The sequence below is a fragment of the Coenobita brevimanus genome, chromosome 94 (genome assembly GCF_032717465.1).
Source record: "Coenobita brevimanus isolate Jiangsu-jjx chromosome 94, ASM3271746v2, whole genome shotgun sequence".
NCBI lineage: Eukaryota > Metazoa > Arthropoda > Malacostraca > Decapoda > Coenobitidae > Coenobita > Coenobita brevimanus.
In genome coordinates, this window is record NC_137047.1 from 5,507,904 (window position 1) to 5,529,294 (window position 21,391).

The window sequence follows — 21,391 nt, forward strand, 5'->3', positions numbered from 1 at the left end:
GTTGCGATGCTATTGTTGCTGATCCTGCTAAATCTGTGTTTTTGAAATCTCTCTCTCTCTCTCTCTCTCTCTCTCTCTCTCTCTCTCTCTCTCTCGCGGTGGAGGGGGGGGGGGAGTGACAGGTAAGGGCGAGGCACCACAACGTAACCAAGTACTATGTTTAGCTCAGGGTCACGTAAGAGGATTGACTAAGACGCAAGAGCGGAGGCTATTCGCCTACCGTTGAGGGGAGGGAGACAAAAAGAAAACCACACATATACACACAGGGAAAGGGGGAGGGAGTGATAAAAGAAAGGAAAGACAGAGGGAAGGTAAAGGGGGAAACGAAAAACAAGAGGGCAAAACCCATGTCCAACACAGCAACAACGAGGAAACACAGCCACAGCTTTACTGACCCTTACAAGTCTCTGTTTGAAGGTGGGATGACTTTACAAGCATTTTTTTCCCCTTTCCGCGCCATGACGCCATTTTCATTTAGTTATCTGCCCCTCATTTTTTTTTTTTTTTAACTAAACACCTTCAGTCAAATGATGTACCTTTCCTCCCATTCTTGTTACCTCTACATAACCCTACTTAGCTTAGCCCATACTTTTCAACTGGATGATTTCGATATGGACTTAATATTTTCACTACTAGAGACTCTTCCTACTTAGAATAAAAGTATTTAATGGTGGCAGGAGCAGGACAACCGTAGTGAAGTGGTTAAGGGTGTTATCTCTCTTAGTAATATAAATAAAAATGTCTCCACTAGCTCCAATACTGCCACGATGAGGTTTCTGTTTTATTTTCCCATTGCCCTGAGACTTCATTTGATTCAAGGAGACCTCACATAGAAGGGATTTAGAAATAAGGAGAGGGTAATATATAACATAGTATAAAAACAACAATGCATTCGAAACTATAATATATACCAGTAAGGAGGGTAATAATAATAATAATAATAATAATAATAATAATAATAATAATAATAATAATAATAATAAAACTATCCAGATGAAAAACCAGAGAACAAGGAAAGAGAGGCAGATGAGGACATAAAAGTACTAAGAAGAGTGGGCAAGAGCAAAGGAGACACTTGGACGGGGCGAGTATGAATATGAAAAGACGATACATGTGGGGGCGAGGGATAGGGGTCGGAGAGAGAAGTAGAGGGGAGCGGGCAATGGGAAGAGAGAAAGGAGGGAGGAGGTGGGGGGCAAAGGGGCGACACAGGTAAGGGGGAGGGAGAGGGGAGAGGGAGGGGTCGTAGCGTGACAAGTAATGGGAATGGGCAGAGAACGAACAGGTGAGGGAAAGTGACACGGGAGGGGAAGTGAAGTGGAGGAACAGGGCAAGGATAGATAAAACGAGGGACAGGGCAGGGATAGATAAAAGGAGGGACAGGGCAAGGACCGGCAAGGAGATGGGACAAGGCTGAGGGAGGTAAGGAGAAGGGATAGGCAGTGAGAGGTAAGGCGAAAGAACAGGAAGGAGAAAGGTAAGGAGAGGGAACAGTGAAGGAGAGGTAAGGTGGGGTGGGGCAGGGAAATGAAAGGATAAGAGAAGACGTACTGGGAGTGGACTGTAATAAACGGTAAAGCAAGAATAATTCCTGGAAATCTGGAACAGAACAGTAATCAGTGTTTTGGAAGACGAAACTGAAACGAACTATGCATGTGAGGGAACAGTTGCATGAGTAAGCCACACTGTAGGGAAAAAAATGTAGTGTTTTTCATCTCTAAATTCTCTCCTGCATAAACCTGAACATAATATTTATTTTTAATTTATATAAAAAACTATTTCAATATGCTTTTTTAATCAGGAACGTCTATAGCATCCCTCACACACTACCTTCCATCACAACAATCACCCCCCGCGTTTCTTAATCAACACCACCTTCCACCACAACAACCACAACACGTTTCTTGATCAACACCATCTTCCAACACAACAACCATGACACGTTTCTTAATCAATACCACCTTCCATCACAACAACCACCACACGCGTCTTTATCAGCACCACCTTCCACAATAAACATCACACGTTTCTTAATCAACATACTCCTTCCCTCCAAAGCTCCCTGACCTTCCTAATAACGCCTCTGAACAAAGCTATTCTCCTATTCCTCATCGTCCTCCTCCCACACGATACATAATTCTCACTCTCTCTCTCTCTCGCTTTCTTCCCTCAATTATCCTTTCCTTTCCCTTCTCTACCTTGCACACTGAACCCCACTTCTACTCCACCTCTTAAAGCTTCCCGGCTCTCAACCCTCCTTTCCCTATCCGTACCTAAACTATCTAAACTCTTTCTACCCCTCATCACAACACTATCCTTTATTCTCTACCTTCCTTTCCCTTCCCCTCCTCACCTAACCCTACGTCGTAGCTCTTTCCCTAGCCAACCCTCCTCCCTCACTCCATCTCCTCCCCTCCCGTCCTTAGATCAAAGCTCCGCCCCCCCCGAGCCTTACACGACCACATCACTCAGTATTCAAGCACTTCTTGGAAAACACATTGATTCACCCTCCCCTCTCTATCTCTCTCGCTTCCCCCCTACATCCACCTCCTCTCTATCTCTCTCTCCCTTCCTCCCTACATCCATCTCCTCCCTCTCTCTCTCCCTTCCTCCCTACATCCAGCTCCTCTGTATCATTCTCCCTTCCTCCCTACATCCAGCTCCTCTTTTCTTGGTCCATTTCCCTTCTCTTTTCCTTTACTCGTATTCGTCCGTCCCTTCATAATAAATTATTATTTTTCTTGTAACCATTTTAATAACTAAATATTTTTCCTTCATATTTTTCCTCCCTCAGTAAAAAAAAAAAAAAAAAATTATTCCTCAAAGCCTTCCTGTTTTCCAATGACGACTCCCTCTCTCTCTCTCTCTCTCTCTCTCTCTCTCTCTCTCTCTCTCTCAGCTGTCCATACGTGCCACCACCAGAATTAGTGTTCATGCAAGTAAGGAAATCCATGGAGAGATATCACTTGTTTTGAGAAAAGGAAAATGATGTAACGAATAGTAATAACATTTGTAAACCGTTCTGGTAACTCAGGGTGAGAAAATAATTTTGTAAAGGCAGTAAGGTAAGGGAGTACAGCAGGGGGAGGATGAATGCGGAGGAGAGTGAGAGGAGAGGGAGGAGAATGAGGGGAGAGGGAAGAGTGAGAGGAGGGGGAGGGGGGGAGGGGAGGGAGAGGACAGTGAGAAGATAAGTGCCGTCAGAAGGGGGGGGAGGAGGACGCGAGGAGGAGAGGTGAGGAACAGTGTTGTGAGTGAGAATGCCTATGAGAGGGTGAATGTAGGGGAGGGGGGGGGGGACGCAGGTAAGAGAGTACAATATGCAGAAGTAAAGGCAGTATGGTGGAGCGGGAGGAACGAGAAATTCAGGAAGCAAGAGAGAATAAGCAGCAAGGGCGTAAGGGAGAAAGAAAAGCAGATCTTGAATTTGTCCTTCTTTGTTCAGTTTTTATTGGAAGGGACAAGTCTGTAGCCCTTTTGATTTTATATGTATATATATATATATATATATATATATATATATATATATATATATATATATAATATCTATATAATATCTATATATATATATATATATATATATATATATATATATATATATATATATATATATATATATACAGGTAAAGATGAGGGGTCAAGAGAGAAGGTGAAAGGTTGGAGAGAAATACAGGTGAGTACAAGACGTGGAGGGGCAGAGAGAGAGAGAGAGAGAGAGAGAGAGAGAGAGAGAGAATGGGGGGGAGGACGGAGGATAAGGAGAGGGCAGGAACGGAAGAAATAAAGGAGGCAAGCGAAAGGAAGTGGAATGGGAAGGAGAGAAGGGAAAGAGAGAAGACAGAGAGGGAAGGAGAGAAGGCAGGGAGAGGGAAGAGAAGGCAGGGAGAGGAAAGGGGAGAAGGCAGGGAGAGGAAAGAAGAGAAGGCAGGGAGAGGAAAGAAGAGAAGGCAGGAAGAGGGAAGGAGAGAAGGAAGTTAAGGGGAGGGAAAGTAGGGAGGGGGAAGGAGAGAAGGGTGGAAGGAGGAAGGAGAGAAGGGTGGAAGGAGGAAGGAGAGAAGGGTGGAAGGAGGAAGGAGACAGGGTAGGGTGGGGGAAGGAGAAAGAGTAAGATGGGGGGAAGGACAGAGAGTATGAAGGGGGAGGAGCAAGGATAGGGATGGGGCAGGAGGCAGGGTAGAGATGGGCAGGGAAAGATGGAGTAGAAAGGGGGCAGGAAAGAGAAAGCAGAGAGGAAGCGGGAAAGAGTAGCAGGAAAGGGGCAAGAAAGAGGGGGGCAGGATGGCGTAGTAAAGAGGGAGTAGGGAGAGGGCGGGAAAGAGGGAGTAGGGAGAGGGCGGGAAAGAGGGTGGTAGGGAGTGGACAGGAAAGAAGGGTAGGGAGGATGAGGGGGCAAGAGAGAGGGAAAAAGAGGGGCCAAGATGGAGGGACAGGGAGGGGGCATGAAAGAGGAGGAAAAGAGGGGGAAGGAAAATGGAGTTAGAGAAGAGACAGGGAAGATAAGTAGGAGAGAAAAGGTGATTGGAGGAGGAGAGAAGGAGCGAACAAGCAACGGGGAGAGAAGTGACCTTAACACAGAAATGACACTGGCAGGCCCTGAACCCACCCACCTCCGCTTCCTTGCCTCACCTCGCCACGCCACGGCACGGTACGGCAGGCGGGAAGGTAGGGGAAACAAAATCAAACAAGGGGATAAGCAACAGGGTTAAGTAGGGCAGGGAATGATTATGGCTGGGATATAAGATACAGATGAGTAAGGTAAGGCTTGGAAAGGAAGACCGGAAGATAAAAACATACGAGCAAAAAATAAAATAAATAAACAAAATAAAATAAATAAAATAATTAGGTATGGCAGGGTAAGGTAAGCATGACAGGACAGGTAAAGTGAAGACAGCTAAACACGGCAAGGCAGGGTATAGAAAGGAAGACACGTAGTAAAGTGACGACAAACTGAACAAGGCTAGGCAGGGCGAGGTAAGGAAAGTTAAATGAAGACATCTAAACAAGAAGTTCGGCACAGTAAACAAAGGAAATCCCAGGTAAGACAGGGTAAGGCAAGCAGGATTAGGAAAACTAAGTATTGTTAGACAGCAGGTAAGGCAGACTTAGGAATGGGAACACTGAGAGGAGAAAAATAATGTTGGGCAAGCTCAGGATTAGTATGGGGAGCTAAACCAGCCAATGAAGAAATTAAAAGTACGGTCAGACAAAGGCGCTGACAATAATAAACTACTGGCAGCTTGATTAAACAGATAATTAATACACATGAGATGATGGGAAACGATGGACAAGAAAACCCTTAAAAGTGAAACCTGAATGGGGTGTAAGACGAGTAGTTATGGCTATGTGTGAGGCGAGAGATGCAAGGAACTCCCCACGTGATGCGTGAGGAGAGACACGAAAATTTGAAGGATGGTGCGTGAGGACGGAATGACGAGTACAGAGGTCAGGGCAAGTAGGAAAGAGGGGTAGATGGGAGGTGGGGGGCGGGGTGACAAGTATGAATAGGGATGGGGAGGAATGTAGAGACAGGGGGATGGGCCATGGGTAGGAGTGCTGAGAGAGAAAGAGGGGGTTGATGGGAGAGGGCAGAAAAAAAAGAGGGAGGGAGGGTTGTGGGGGACTGAACAAAAAAGAGGCTGGGTGAGTGAAGCCAATGAAGCATGACCAGTAACGGCACAAAAGCGATCGTGCATCCATATCACACGTACCCTTCCATCCCCCTTCCCATACACTCCTACTAAACTCTACCCTACATACCTACTTTCACCCACCTTCCATCCTACCCTACACCCCTATCTTTCACACCCTACTCTACAATTACTGTCCTTTATTCATCTTTACATTTCATACTTTATACCTACATTTTATCCACCTTCACATCTTATCCCTTACCTTCACATCCTACCTTACATTCCTAGTCTATCCTTATTACTTCATCCCCAATGATTTTCCCTACACACACTTACATCCCCAGCCGCCTTTTCTTCACACACACACACACACACACACACACACACACACACACACACACACACATTACAAACCATTCCCAATCCGTTTTTCTTTCACATCCAGACACAACCCAACATTCCTCACCCGTCCTTCACCGATCTGTCCTCCAAACCCACCACTTGTTTTTACCCCCTCCACAAACCCACCATTACACCCTCCTTACAGCAGCAACCCTTTCCATAATCTGCCCGTACACCGAAGTTTTTTAACGCATTTCTCTATATCCCTCATTACAACCAACCCTACCCTACCCTCATCCAACACCCTACCCTACATTATCATAAAAACGTAACACTGGCTACTCCACATCCTATTATTACACCTTACCAAGCTCTATATTTTTTAATTCCTTACTCTACCTTCTTTTCGCCCCTTCTCTCCATGTTTCAGAGGCTGCACTACATCCTACAGATACCTAATACCTCCACACACACACACACACACACACACACACACACACACACACACACACACACACACACAAAGTACCTTACACCCTAATATTACATCGTACCTGTTCCGACACTTCTTATGCTCATAGATTATATACTCCATTTTTTCCTCCCTTCTTGCTCCGTGTTACTCCCTCCCCTACACGCTTCAAACATCCAATTCTACAACTTTTTCACACCCTTCCACCTCCACGTCCTTTTCCTCCCTTCCTCACTCCCTTTATACTCCCCCTACGTCCTTCATACACCCTACTCTACGTCGTCTTCTTATCCTCCCGTCTCCACGCCCTTTTCCTCCCTTCATCAACTCTCTTTTTACTCCCCCTACGTCCTTCATATACCCTGTTCTACATCCTCTTCTTATCCTCCCATCTCCCCCTTTAACATCCTACATTCCTGACCAAAGCTTTCTGACCCGCTCCTGCCTTACCCATTCCTCTGTCCTCTCGAAGTGGTAGGGGAGTAAAAATTTTAATTTACGATGTTCTTACTGTCGTATTAGGCAAATGGTGTGTGCTAGTTAGCTGCAACCTGCTCGTGTTCACCCTTGCACCTATTTCTTCATCTCTCTCTCCCTCTCCCTCTCTCTCTCTCTCCACACACACACACACACACACACACACACACACACACACACACACACACACACACACACACTTTCCTGCACACCCGTTCACCTTGTTACCACCTCTTACACATACACATACACCTCTCTCCCTCTGGTCGCTCCATCCTGCTTCCTCATACATTTCCTTATCTTCCACATCGCTTTTCTTTTCCCTCCGTACCTTTGAACTATAACTTATCTCTCTCTCTCTCTCTCTCTCTCTCTCTCTCTCTCTCCTTTTTTTTTTTTTTTTTGCTATGTCAACCTCTACCGCATTCCTCTTTTCCCGGTCATATCAACTCCTCTCCCCTTCTTCCCTCTTCTCTCTCCATTTCTACTCAACAATCCTCTCTTCTCTAACCCCATTTCCTCTTCAAAACTCTTACTTCACTCTCTTTTTCTTCCCTCCCCTACACTTATCCCATCTCCTACATCCCTCACTTCACTTCCCCTTCACTTTTCCTCCCTCCCTTACTTCTCTTCCTTTCCATTCTATTTCCCTCTACCTACGTCTCCTCCCAGCAGCTCCCCTCCATCCTCTCCCCTCCCCTCTTCTTATCTCATCCTTTAACTCTTCCTATTTCCCTCTCCCTCCCCTGCCATCCCTTCCATCCTTTTTTCTCCCCTCTCCTCCCCTCTCTTTTCTTCTTGTCTCTTCCCTTCCATTCCCTCCCCTACTCTTTCATCCCTTTCCTTGTCTTCCTTTGGCTTCCCCCTCAACCACTCTCCCCCTCCCCGATGCTACTCACCTTGTTCCTCCTCCAGTCGTCCTGATAGAGGGAAGGCATGTTCTCCCCCGCCTCTCCTCCTCCGGCCCTGTTGCCAATGGTTCCTCAGGCCGGATACACTCTAGTCCAGATAAGTTTTAATCCTCATACACTCCAGGTCGGCTAAGCTTTAATCCGCATACACGCTATTTCGGATGAACTTTGATGCAAATACACGCTCCTCCACATACACTTGATTCAGATGGTCGGAATACACTGCGGTCGGGTGTAGGTATACCGAAACTGGATATACAATAATGAAGATTCACTTATTTCTTACACACTCGACTAAGAAAAAAAAAAAAATCCCAATACATCAGAGGCTGGAAAAAAGACCAAGGATAGATTTAATTCTGAATACACCAGCTTGCGGTTAAACACGATGAATACACAATAATGTAATATCCAATTCTGACAGCGATTAAAGATATACAAGTTGCACATACACTCACATCAGAATACACTGGAGTTTGGCTATAATAAATTTCGAACACAATTCACTTGCAACGTTCTTGTCACTTATCACTGCACGATTCCGTTTCAAGGTATGCTCGTTTTCCTTCGTTTCGTCCGGTTATATATTTTTTGGGTACGATTACTTTACCTTTATATACGCGTATTCATTCTTTTTCTTCTGTCCAAAACTAATTATCTCCTTCAATTAGTTTCGTTCAGTACTATTCACGTATCCAACCAAGTATTCACCCTGTTATATTTTCCTCGACACGATTTAACTTTCCTTCCTGTAATACTTAAAATAATTCAAGATAAATAATATACACTTTCACCTTAAGTTTTTTATTCTATTTTTTTTGTGCTGGATGATTGAAGCATCTCGACTCAAATAATGTGAATGATTTTCTTGCCGTCACTTCTCAGTTTCACTTCCTTTAGTTGGACTGCTTCCCCTTCTCTCTCACTTTCTTGCTACATTTTTTTTTTCTTGTTTTTACACACACATCCAATGCTACCCTTTCTCTCTATAATTCTGCACAGCTCCCAACTTTGCACTATTATATGCTCTTCATTTTTGTGTAGAGATAACTTTTTTTCATGATGCCCTTATCCGCATTTCCTCTCCCAAATCCATCAGACCAAAACAACTGAAGAGTTACATTATAATCACAGTTGCAAATTATTACGCCAAATCAGAATACATGCCAATTAATAATCCTACATTTCTAAAACACCCTTCACCCAATGTCTCCATTCCATTAATTTCTTATTCTTCGAAATCTTTAGTAATGGCTTTGTTTGCTAATTATATGAAACCAAATTATTCAAAAAGTGATACAGTAATCCCTAAATTATTTTCCAATTACCCCCCTGTTCATTTCACTCGGTATCTCCACTAAACCTAAATTTACACATCCCTAAAAACTCCATCAATGTAATTCTAACATAATTCTCTATATAACGCACCACTAAATCCCCCGCTCTATTTAAAAATCAAAATTATTAACCTCCCTCGCTGTATTTGTTTCTGGGGTTCACTTATAGAGCACAAAATGGTGAAATAAATGACACGTAGAAAATGACTGACAGATTTTAACATTTTTTCGTATTTCTGCTTGACTGTGGGTGTCGACGGCACGTGTGAATTTATATGCATGATAAAATGTGTGTGTGTGTGTGTGTGTGTGTGTGTGTGTGTGTGTGTGTGTGTGTGTGTGTGTGTGTGTGTGTGTGTGTGTGTGTGTGTGTGTGTGTGTGTGTGTGTGTGTGTGTGTGTGTGTGTGTGTGTGTGTGTGTGTGTGTGTGTGTGTGTGTGTGTGTGTGTGTGTGTGTGTGTGTGTGTGTGTGTGTGTGTGTGTGTGTGTGTGTGTGTGTGTGTGTGTGTGTGTGTGTGTGTGTGTGTGTGTGTGTGTGTGTGTGTGTGTGTGTGTGTGTGTGTGTGTGTGTGTGTGTGTGTGTGTGTGTGTGTGTGTGTGTGTGTGTGTGTGTGTGTGTGTGTGTGTGTGTGTGTGTGTGTGTGTGTGTGTGTCAGTGTGTGTGTGTGTGTGTGTGTGTGTGTGTGTGTGTGTGTGTGTGTGTGTGTGTGTGTGTGTGTGTGTGTGTGTGTGTGTGTGTGTGTGTGTGTACGCCCCACTTCAAGGTATCATGAAATCTCACACACCTGTCCTTTTTAAACACACACACACACACACACACACACACACACACACACACACACAAACTTAGACAGGTATACTGCTCTAAGCCACACTTGCGTTCTCTGACCAACACATTTTCTTGAAATCACTGGCTTCTCCCTCCCTCACATACTCGTACACAATAACAATCACAGGCACACAAAACACACCCACCTACTCCCATATAAAATCGTGCACACATTCACAAACTCTCTCCCACACAGGCAACTTCTGGACCATCACAAGAGCTTATGTATGAGAACCGTTATGTCTGTTTTCCCATACGCGCACATTCCCACACAATCCTCTGAAGAACCTAAACCTTGTACTCGTCTCTCTCTCTCTCTCTCTAGATGACACTATAGTAAAATAGCTTTCAAAAACGATAGAAGTTGTGGTGAGGTTATCTCTGCATATCATCAAAAACCCATCGCGTCAGTGAGGAAATAATATCCTGAGATAAACGACCAGCGGGCAAACCTTGGCGGAGAGAGGCAGAGTACAGAGGCCTCGACACGCAGCTCCCCCAAGCTTATAATAAAGACTACACCTCACACCACTCGATACACGCCACTCCATACCTGACGGTTACTAGGTATAACACTTCATACCCTCTTTAATATACCACTTATGGTGATGTCTGCATACAAGTCTCCAGGTTCGTATTTCACGCCAATCAATGCACTTAATAGCCACAGAAAAATAATCTCTTCCCATCAAGCACCCTGGTTTGACAATGTCCAGTCACATTCATAAAAAAATATTTACTTTCTCCGAGAACTTGAACACCTATACTCCCTAACATCTACAAAAAATTTAAATTTACTTCATACTTGCAGCACAACACCTCACTCAAAACACGACCAGTTACAATGTAATATTATTACATCCTACGTCAACTTCAAAGGCGATCACCACGAACAACAAAAACCCCGTTCAAATGCGAACCGTAACTTTACCACCACATCCAACCCTGAGAGGCCACCACAACACCACATCCTCCAACGCATTAGGCTCAATTAACACAATCCCGCTAGAACTCGCTCGTAAACACATGTAAGAGGGTGGAACGGGGAGGCAGCTACTGTGTCATGACCATGCTAGTTTCTCAGTACCTCGACTTTTTTATAGTACCGTTGTGTTACCTTGGGTCATATACTCTGCAGTTAGTCAATCTTGCCAACGGATTCTTAAGTTAGTAAGTTTGTCAGCTTAATTCTTACCGTCAGCCTATATAATTCTGAAAGCACCAGTCGAGTCTTTGATTAAAAATCTTTCACTCAAACTACAATACTGAAAGTTTCTCCACCATCCTATCTGCAAATTTATCTGAATTTTTACTCAGACACGCGTCAGTATTTCTCAACCATCTTTTCTGCAAATTCAACTAAGCATTAATGTTAAAACGTGCCAGTATTGTCGTCAGAATCTATACACTAAATTTATTGCTGAGATACTTCCTTCGAAAATACGTTAGTCAGTCAGTATTAAACAAACAGATTATTTCTTATTGCTTATATATTTAGCCCATCCAATGACAGTCATGACTTGCCAAGACAGCCAGTCAGTGATTCCTTTGATCAGACAGCTACTCCTCAGGCCCGTTTTTCTGTCAGTATTTTCTTCAGCCACAGAGTCAGTCAGGTAGCTCACTTTCATGCTATGTGGCCAAGTCTCGTCCCCGCAGTCTTCTCTCCTCGCTCCACAGATCACGGTAATGTCTCACGCACACGCACACATACCCGCACACGTCTCATTACACACACACACACACACACACACACACACACACACACACACACACACACACACACACACAAAGACTCTACAGGCTTCAAGACATACGGCTCATTAAACAAACACTACTATTGAGGTAGCCTACACAACAACAGGGAGGCCCACGCATAAACAACCACAATCACAGCCTACTTCCGCAATAAACAAGACCTAAACACGTGTCATCTTAGTCCCAAGGGATAGTTACGCCCGAGAGAGGAAGGGAAGATCACCTAAGACCGAGCGACAAAAATCACCGCCAATACACAAAGGTTACAAACAACAGACAGAAAAATATACGACACACGGTAACCAAACTAGCGACAGAAGGAGCCATAGACAAAATGTGTAGCCTAGAGCCTATATATTTCGACTGAGATCAACGCGAGCTCAACGACGGGGTGCTGAGCAAAGAGGAGATGGGAGATAAGTAGAGCGCACAGGCAACAGGCAATATATCTATACAGTATTGTCTGACACATCCAGGCCAACAATGACAAAAGATATCTGTGAGGACGGTATTCAGACTCCAATGCATTCCCTCGTACCTGTTTTGCACTCACTCTTCCTGCCTCTTCAGTCCCGTCCTTTCATCTTACTTGCACCTTTCCTTTTCCCTTCCATCATGTCAACTCGTTAACACAGCAAGTGATCATTATAATATATTATGTTATTACAGTATCATGTACTATAGTAGCGTGTTTTAAATCAGACTAGCACGCCATTATCTCTTCATATGAAACTGGAATATCGCCCATAAACTACACCTTATCAAAACGGCATAATATACCGCTAGTAACACGAGAATATGAGGCAATACACCATCGATGAGAAGAAACATAATATTGATTCTGCGCCTGGGTAAGCAAAACTGTCGCGCAACATTAGAACAAAATGATACCAAGGATAATACCACGTATAATCACATCAACATATCTCAAAACAACACCAATCACAACACACCATAGTCTCCTTTACCTAATATTTCCACATACACTGCTAAACAACACACCACTATATCACATTTCCCAAGCAACTTATTACTACTCAAGCTGCCCCTACCATGAATTTCTCTGCCCTACACGCAAACCACATCACTCACTATTTCCAACATCAAACTATATGGTCATTGTAACATCTAAGCATAGCATACATCACACCGACCACACCCTTCACATTCTACACACTGGACTCTCTCTATCACCACCTTACTACACACACAACCCAGACTACTGCAAAGAGCCTGAACACATACCAGCCACCTTGTTCTCTCTCTCTCTCTCTCTCTCTCTCTCTCTCTCTCTCTCTCTCTCTCACACACACACACACCATACATGCATTCTAATTATCTCTACCTGTAATTAACCCTCCGGCAACACCTGTACCACCCACCACCACCAATGGCATCGGCAAACTGGAGTCCAAATTCCAAAATCATACAATTTCTCACGCTTGGTCAATTTGGAAAGCCTGAGATTTTGAAAGACTGGTACACTTGGAGAAAGGAGACTGGAATGTGTGTGTGGGGGGGGGAGAGAAAGGGAGAAGGGGGGGGAGGGGGAAGGAGGGAGAGGTAAGTCACGGTGGGTGGCGCTGTACTAAGACACAAGGATTGCATTCTAAATTAAAACACAGTACAGGAAAGTAGGCCACAAAAGGTGGGACTGGAAACGAGAGATAAGGGGGTGGGGTGGCGGAGGCAGGGGCAGGGGTGGGGTGGGGGAAGCAGGGGTGAGGGGGAAGGTGGGGGAGGTAATTTTTGACGTCCATTGTCTCCGTCCACCATGACTGTCCAGTTTCGTTCAATACGGTCATCAGGTTTTTATCTAAGTAATTATGTTCGCCAGCCTCCGCCTGTGTTGGCTCCATTCGACTACATTCCATCCATGTTACATAATGAAGTGCAACGTAAACTCCTCGATACTCTATCTTTATTATGACGGGAACTGAGCCTTTTTTTCTGTCTTTCTCCCATCTGAGAATGTTTCTAAACCCTTAAATCTGAAAACGTCTCTCCTGAATCAAACAATCATCCGTAGTTACTCTGAATATAATAAAGACGTTCTCGGCTGAAGAGTTGACGGAGATAATTTCTAAATGTAAACTCATGATATAAGTACTGTCCTCTTTTGGTCTCCACTGTAGATTAACCTACCTAAAATCATTAAACTTATATTCTTGCATTAAGTGATATCACACCTCCCCTCTATCAGAACCGAATTTTTAAATATCAACTCAAAATACAATACATCATCTATCAACCTTTCCCTCAGTAATAAAATAACACTCCTCACATTAACCCACACTTACGAACATGAAACACCGTCGATCAATCTCTCTCTTTTGTCATTATAACACAACTGGATGCCAAAGCGTGGCGGGCTGATCTCACTAGGGGTATATATCAGAGGAATCCCCGATACAACCCCTCCACCCTTAACTTCCTGTGCCAAAGGGGGTACATGGTGGCCTGCAACACAAAAGCACATCCCTACGCTGATACGGTTTGGTTTTCCAGGTCCATTCCCACCAGTTTTTAGTCAACTTTACAACACGCAGGAAATACGTGGGTAATACCTCTCATCCCTATATCCGATAACAATATCTCCAAACTGACAGTCGCAAATACTGACTGACCTACCATTCAACCCGTCTACGTATGTAACTTAATATACAACCTATACATTCCACATACATCATCACAAGCACAAGCAAAAATAATATGCAAAACAAGACACCTACTAAAAACTGCCCTTCCTCCCAGTCAAACAAAGGATGACGCATATATAGTGGAATCAACCTTATGGGGCCCACTGTCAACACTGACTCACCCTCCACCACCCAAGAACAAAACACACACATACACACACACACACACACACACCAATATAGTGTCATATATATATATATATATATATATATATATATATATATATATATATATATATATATATATATATATATATACCAATATAGTGTCATATATATATATATATATATATATATATATATATATATATATATATATATATATATATATATATATATAAAGCACACATGCATGGTCACTGGACTTAAACCATCCTCACATTTACCATTAATGAATATTCTGCAGATTTACACCACCATTTAAATTGTACATTCAAGGTCGGTGGAAATGAATTCGTAATTTATGCGAGGCTCTCTCAGTTCCAACATAATTTAACTATTTCACTCCTGACACTGCATTTCAGTACTACTTCTACATCGTTTAATGTGGTTTTAACAACAGAGTAATTCATAAGCTGCCATATAATATTACAAATCATTACAACCCTAGAATTATATAACAGGATGAACAATGGTAGTAAATACCTACTTACGGTACAGCAACCTCATACAGGCTTTCTAAACTGCATATCCAGTGCAAAAATTACAGGCCAGCAAATAATAATACCAAACTGAATACCATATCAAACTACTTGTTTCGGTATAGATTAATTCATACAAGCTCAGAAAACTATCCCCGAAAAAAAAAAAAAGTAACTACTGACATATACCATGACATGATAATACTGTAATAAAAAGTATGCCAAACATCGGGTAAAACATTGATCATTGGAGACAGGGTTCATTTACTTCAACCTCATTCAGGTTCTTACACTAAGAAAAAAAAAAAATCGACACAAAAATAAACAAGAATGTCATACGCGTGCGGAGAGAGAGAGAGAGAGAGAGAGAGAGAGAGAGAGAGAGAGAGAGAGAGAGAGATCCAAATTAAATCAAAACTGTGTCGTTTCAGTAAAGATCAGGTTACATTCAATACATATATCTCCGCCACGTAACAATGCCTCGGTTCCTGACAGACGCGTGCCATTGTTCTCTATCTTTTATAACAGAAGGTATTCAGAGGACAAGGGACTGATCTCGTTGCAAAAGACCTGAACAGCAAGTGGTGATGCAAGTGGCTGGGGGTTGGGGGTGGTAGAGTGGGCTTGTGTGGGAGTGTGGTGATGGGTGGTGGAAGTTGGAGTGAAGATGGAGTGAAATGGGGGTGATGGACTGGGGAGTAAGAGTGGACTGGGGTAAGAGTGGACTGGGCTAAGGTGGAAGTGGGGGTGTCGACTATGGTGGAGGGGGGGGGGGTGGATGGGATGGAGAAAATGGAGTGGACTGGGGGTGTAAGATGGAGGTGGGGGGTGAATGGGATGAAAGTGGAGCAGACTGGGGGTACTGGGGGTGGTGGAGTAAACTAGGAGTAGGGGTGGACGTGACTAGGGTGGTAGTGGGGATGGACTGGACTAGGGTGGCGGGGGTGGTGAAGTGGACTGAGGAGGAGGTGGGGGTGGATGGGGTGGCGAGGGCGGAGTGGACTGGGTTACTGGGGGTGGTGGAGGTGAATGTTGGGGGTGAATGCAGGGTGAAATGAGGTAATACAGTGGTGGATGTGGGGTGAGGGTGGACGAGGTTAAGGTGAGGTGAGGAGGTGAGGTGGACGGGTGGCGAGAACATAAGAGAGGGGATGAGTGGGGTGGAGTGAAAGAGTGGAACAGGGGTGAGGGAGTGAAGTGGGGGTGAAGGAGTGGAGAGGGGGTGAGGGGACTGATATAATGAAGTGGGAAACAAGTGGCAGAAGTAAGAGTGAGGTATGAAGGTAAAAACACGAAGGGGTAGGAGACGCAGGGGTAAAAATGGTTGAGAAAATTGTAAAACCGGCTCCTGGCAAAAAAAAATTCAAGACTGGATAAGGAACGAAAAAAGAAAACGAAAAACTATGGTATGGAACACAAATATGTCAAAGTAACAGGAAATTACAGTAAATGGTGAGTACTACGTGTATGTTTACTTTTATACGCAAAGTCTATATCAAACTAGGAAAAAAAAATAAAGGTGACGATGCAAAAATACGCGTGAGAAATGAGGCGGCTATGATATTTATACTGGGCATCTACTAAGGAATTCTATACGGTCCTCTGAAGCCCCGTTACTTGGGTATGCAAGCATGCTCAACGAATGCCTTATTCCACCCAACATGGACTGATGTTTCTTATTACACTGAAGAATGAAGCTGACCTCGACGCTGGGAAAAAATCCGATGACCAGGTGTGCATGTGACAGGGTGTGGTACATGACTGGTTATGCCTAAATTCATTCCCCATTAAGTGGTCAGCGTCAGGCACTGTACCTTATACAGGCATTATAACAGCAACACTAAACTCCATTCAACTCGCAGTGGCATGCATTTTTTCTTTGTCGATGAATCATTACTTAACTTTCAAAATCGTGTCATTCAATACCGGTACAGTACCTGGAAAAGGCATAATATTAAATACTTTTTAAAAATAAAAGAGTGGATATAAATTCATCCACATGAATAACCGCGGCACAGTCAAACAAGACAGTAGAAAAGGCAGAGTTCGGGAGCACAATTTAAGTATGTATGAGTGGGTCTAGATAAAGGAATGACGTCTCAATGTGACTACGGTGTCCGAGTGGTGAGTGAGAGTGTTCGTCCAGAAGGGGTGTGAGGTGAGCAAGTGCGGCTGAGGGTATGGTGTGTGAGAGGTCCGAACGTGGTGAGAGAGAGTGAGAGTTGGGTCTGGCTGGGGGGAACGGCTGTGGTATGTGGCACAAGGGCACTCAGGTGGTGATAAGCCCCACTGCTGTCCTGTACTATCATACCACCGCTTGATAGTCTTATGGGCACCTAACCCCTTCAATCTGATGACGCATTTTTCATTTCATTCTTGCTACCTCTAGACAATTATAATATCTATGGCGAGACTTCGAAATTTGGAGGTCAGATGTAGCCTTCCTGAGTCCTTCGCTACAAGAATTTTTCAAACCTTCCTCACTACCAAAGACAATCACATCTACCTATTCATTACCACTCCTCCTTCAGCATCTCTACATCGCTATCAAATGGAATATTTTCGATATTTTCAACACCACTATCACACATTCGTCTTCCCTTACTAACAACATTCAGTGCATCAGTTCTACTAGTTAACCAATAGCGTTACCTCTCACCATTATGCACACAACTCAAACCTCTCACAAAACTAAGCTTTCTGACTGACATCTGCTCTCTCTCTCTCTCTCTCTCTCTCTCTCTCTCTCTCTCTCTCTCAATGCCAATAAAAAAATAGCTACCCAGTTCCGTGTGTGTGTGATATTAGAGAGAGAGAGAGAGAGAGAGAGAGAGAGAGAGAGAGAGAATCACTACTTCTGAACAAGCAAGTTTACTTCTACATTGGATTTCTTATTGTCAAACTGGAAATAATGGTAAAAAAAAAAAAAAAAAAAAACACGAAGGTGAGCAAGAGGATGAAGTCAGGGGGAGGCGCGCGCGAGAAAGATAGAGAGAGGGAGGGGGGATAGACAAGGAAAGAAAGTGGAAGGAAAGAATGAAAATGAGATACTAAAAACTAGTGGACAGACGAGGGGAGGCAGCTGAGGATGGAGTAAGACAGCGCAGGATTAGGATGTAGGGAAAAAGAAAAGAAAGATAAGGAACAGACAGTGCGATGGAATGCGGAGTACGGAATACAGAAGAAAGATTGGAACGGGTTGGAAGAAGAGACGAAAGAGAAGGGGAACACTGGGAGGGGTTGTAAAACAGGTGAGAGATTATGGATTAAGATTTGATGGGGTTAGTGTTGGTAAAAAAAAAAAAAAAAAAAAAAAAAAAAAAAAAAAGAGAGAGAGAGAGAGAGAGAGGATACTGTTAGGTGCTTGCATCCGGGTGACGTCCTGTTTATGGGAACAAATATTAGATCTAAAGGAGGCAAGTTTATGATTTAGGAAGAATGGAAAAATGGTGATGGACGCCTGGAGCTGGCTAAGAAGTATGAAAAATTGGAGTGGAATTGACAAGGGTTGGAAAAAGTGAAGGGAAGTGGAAGGGGAGACAAGGGAGAGTGAGAAGGAAAGAATAGGGGAAATGGGGTATGGGGGATTATCGTATTATAATGGGTGAAACAAAGAATGGGGTCACAGTGACGAAGAAAAAAAAATGGGATGCGTAGACTAATTGGGAAGTAAAGAAATAACCATATGGACACCTGTTCAAGATCACCGACTCCGTACCCTGCTTTAAGTGCAAACCCTTCCTACTCCTCACAGCAAACACCTGCCCACTTAAGGAAACCAAACCCGGGAAAATTATCTAATCTACCCATCTACACCCACCTACCGATCCATCCATCCATCTACCAGTCTTCTATTACACACCTGATCATGTCCAACTCAGTGCCAGCAGTTCTTCGTACGCTGATTAAAAGACGTCTTGCAGAAGCAGATACAGTAAAGCATGTAATCGTAAAAATAGACTGAATTCCCCCACATGACCGCGATAAAATGTGTACAACTACAACAAAGAAACCTGGAGGAGGGGCAGGAGGTGACAGTAATTGAGGGAACAGGGAAGGCAGGAGAGATGGCCTTGTAGCAAACCCACGCAGTCTTCAAGTATGAGAGAGGTGGACACTACCTACCTAACACACACTGCCTCACCACATGACAACACACCACCAGTAGCAACAGCACCACCACCACCACCACCACCATCACCTCCACACTACGGTATAAGGCACTGACAACATTAACAGCGGAAGAATAATCACATAACACAATAAACCACCATCACCACGTCACAGCATCACCATCAATGCTACTGGTATATTCGAACTACAACAACGCGGTAATGCACCATTACCACACAAACACCATTACTACACTAAAAACTCCATCACCGCACCAGAACACATCGACAGTAAAACATGACACCACACACACACACACACACACACACACACACACACACACACACACACACACACACTCAAGCCCACCGTAACAACATACAATATTTTAGTTTATACAACATGCTGGCACTGATACTCTAACCACTTCAGCTTCCGAGATAAGGCACAGAATTATATTTTGGATAAATGTATTCAGCTGAGGGAATTCTGTCACAATGAAAGGTTAGAAATTTTCCTCCAATAGCCCTTAGAGTTGGCGAAGCGTACTATATATAATGTGGCTGACGTTAGATGACCTCTTAAAAGCAAAAACTCTCACCAGTAATGGGATTAATAAATGCGTCAATACTGATACTTTCTGGATATAAATCAAAAGTACTGGATTATACCCAAAATACTGTTAAAGACATTTGTATTGGTGGTCTGATTACGCAAAAAATCACCATAAGCAAGGAAGGGGAGACAGTCAAGGAGTACCATTAGTTCACTCAGAGCCACAGGTGATTGCAATAACACTCGTGAATACCTAAGAACTCGCGTAGCCGTAATTCTCACCAAACATGGGTTAGTCAAACTAGAGAGGTGAGGTTCAGGCTGTGGCAATCAGGCGACGAGGTAGATAACGCCACTGATACAAACATTCCTGTCTGACGCGCGTGCGCGCACGCACGCACGCACACACACACACACACACACACACACACACACACACACACACACACACACACACACACACACACACACACACAAAACCCTGAACACTTTCCTCGTCACAGCACCACAAAACAGCTAAGCCTACTTCCTATCACTAATTACAATGCCTAGTATGGTATTCAAGCACACACATGTAATTAGTTAGTCCACTATTCAACACTACCGTCCTAGTGGTTGTTATCTAGGTTCCCAGGAGTTGCTATCGTTCCTGCTGATTATCTTGGCGTTTTAAGATACTGGGGTGACATTTTTCTGCTCTTGTGGCCATGGAAAGTCTAGAATACGATAAATTATTCCGCAAGGGTTATCAAACAAAAGCCTCTTTCAGTATACCAAAAATAAAAATACGTTCACCCAATTAAAAAGTGATGTAGCCACATGATATCGAAATTTAACATTATCACACATTTTCATCTAATTTGGTAAGGAAACGGTATACGAGCAAAATATGTACTTAAGGAGCTTATTAAATGACACCTAGTCTAGATATTCCAAGAACCTAGGTCAATCTAATAAGTTAAACAACTTTGGCTTAAAATTATTCTGCCATTAAGTAGCCAGGTTCACACAGTTACTATGATCAATTTTCCCTTCTACACCTAACATTATAATTGGATCTGATTTCACCACTATCAGGTTATTTAATTTTAACTTCAGTGATATCAAATAAAATCCCTGGCATATACGTGACTGGATGCCTCGCAATGAAACTAACCTATCTTCTACTGCTGCATCTGATCGACCTTTGCTAACTCAGCTGACATCACCTGGAACTGTTTATGCTATTCATTCAGAGACGCTAATAATATTTTTGAGCTAGCTTGACCTAAAACTGCCATCTCTCCATCATGAATGCGGAGTTTTAACAGTAGCCTACGGTACATTAGCTCTAAAATATGATGCTAGTCACGGAAAAGTGCTATGGAAAGGATGTAGAGTCGCAGTAATGTCTCTTTTCTGCCACTGAGTTACGTGAAATATGCTGCAGAAGGACGAAATTCTGGGCCAAGTTAGAGTAAAAGGAGTATAGTAAGTGAGCGGTAGTGCAGTACATTCTGGTGAGCTAATCTTACCTCGCTTCCCGTCCTGTATCTGACTGACCTTGACAAGCAACTAACATGACGATCAACAACAGATTAATTCAACGCATTCCACTTGTCGGTAACTCATCCGTTCCAGTCTAAGG

General features: G+C 43.4%; 1 protein-coding gene across 2 annotated transcripts in view; it reads right to left on the bottom strand.

Moving 5' to 3' along the window:
• The window catches only part of GckIII (Germinal centre kinase III), a 169,907-nt gene that overhangs the window by 97,104 nt on the left and 51,412 nt on the right, over positions 1 to 21,391 (bottom strand). Inside the window, exon 1 of one of the 2 annotated variants that reach the window (XM_080282614.1) lies at positions 7,821 to 7,851. The exons of the other annotated variant lie outside the window; for it this stretch is intronic. The gene's annotated coding sequence lies outside the window, so the exon portion shown is untranslated. Of the gene's footprint in view, positions 1 to 7,820; positions 7,852 to 21,391 lie in introns of those variants that run through there. 2 annotated transcript variants of the gene reach the window in all.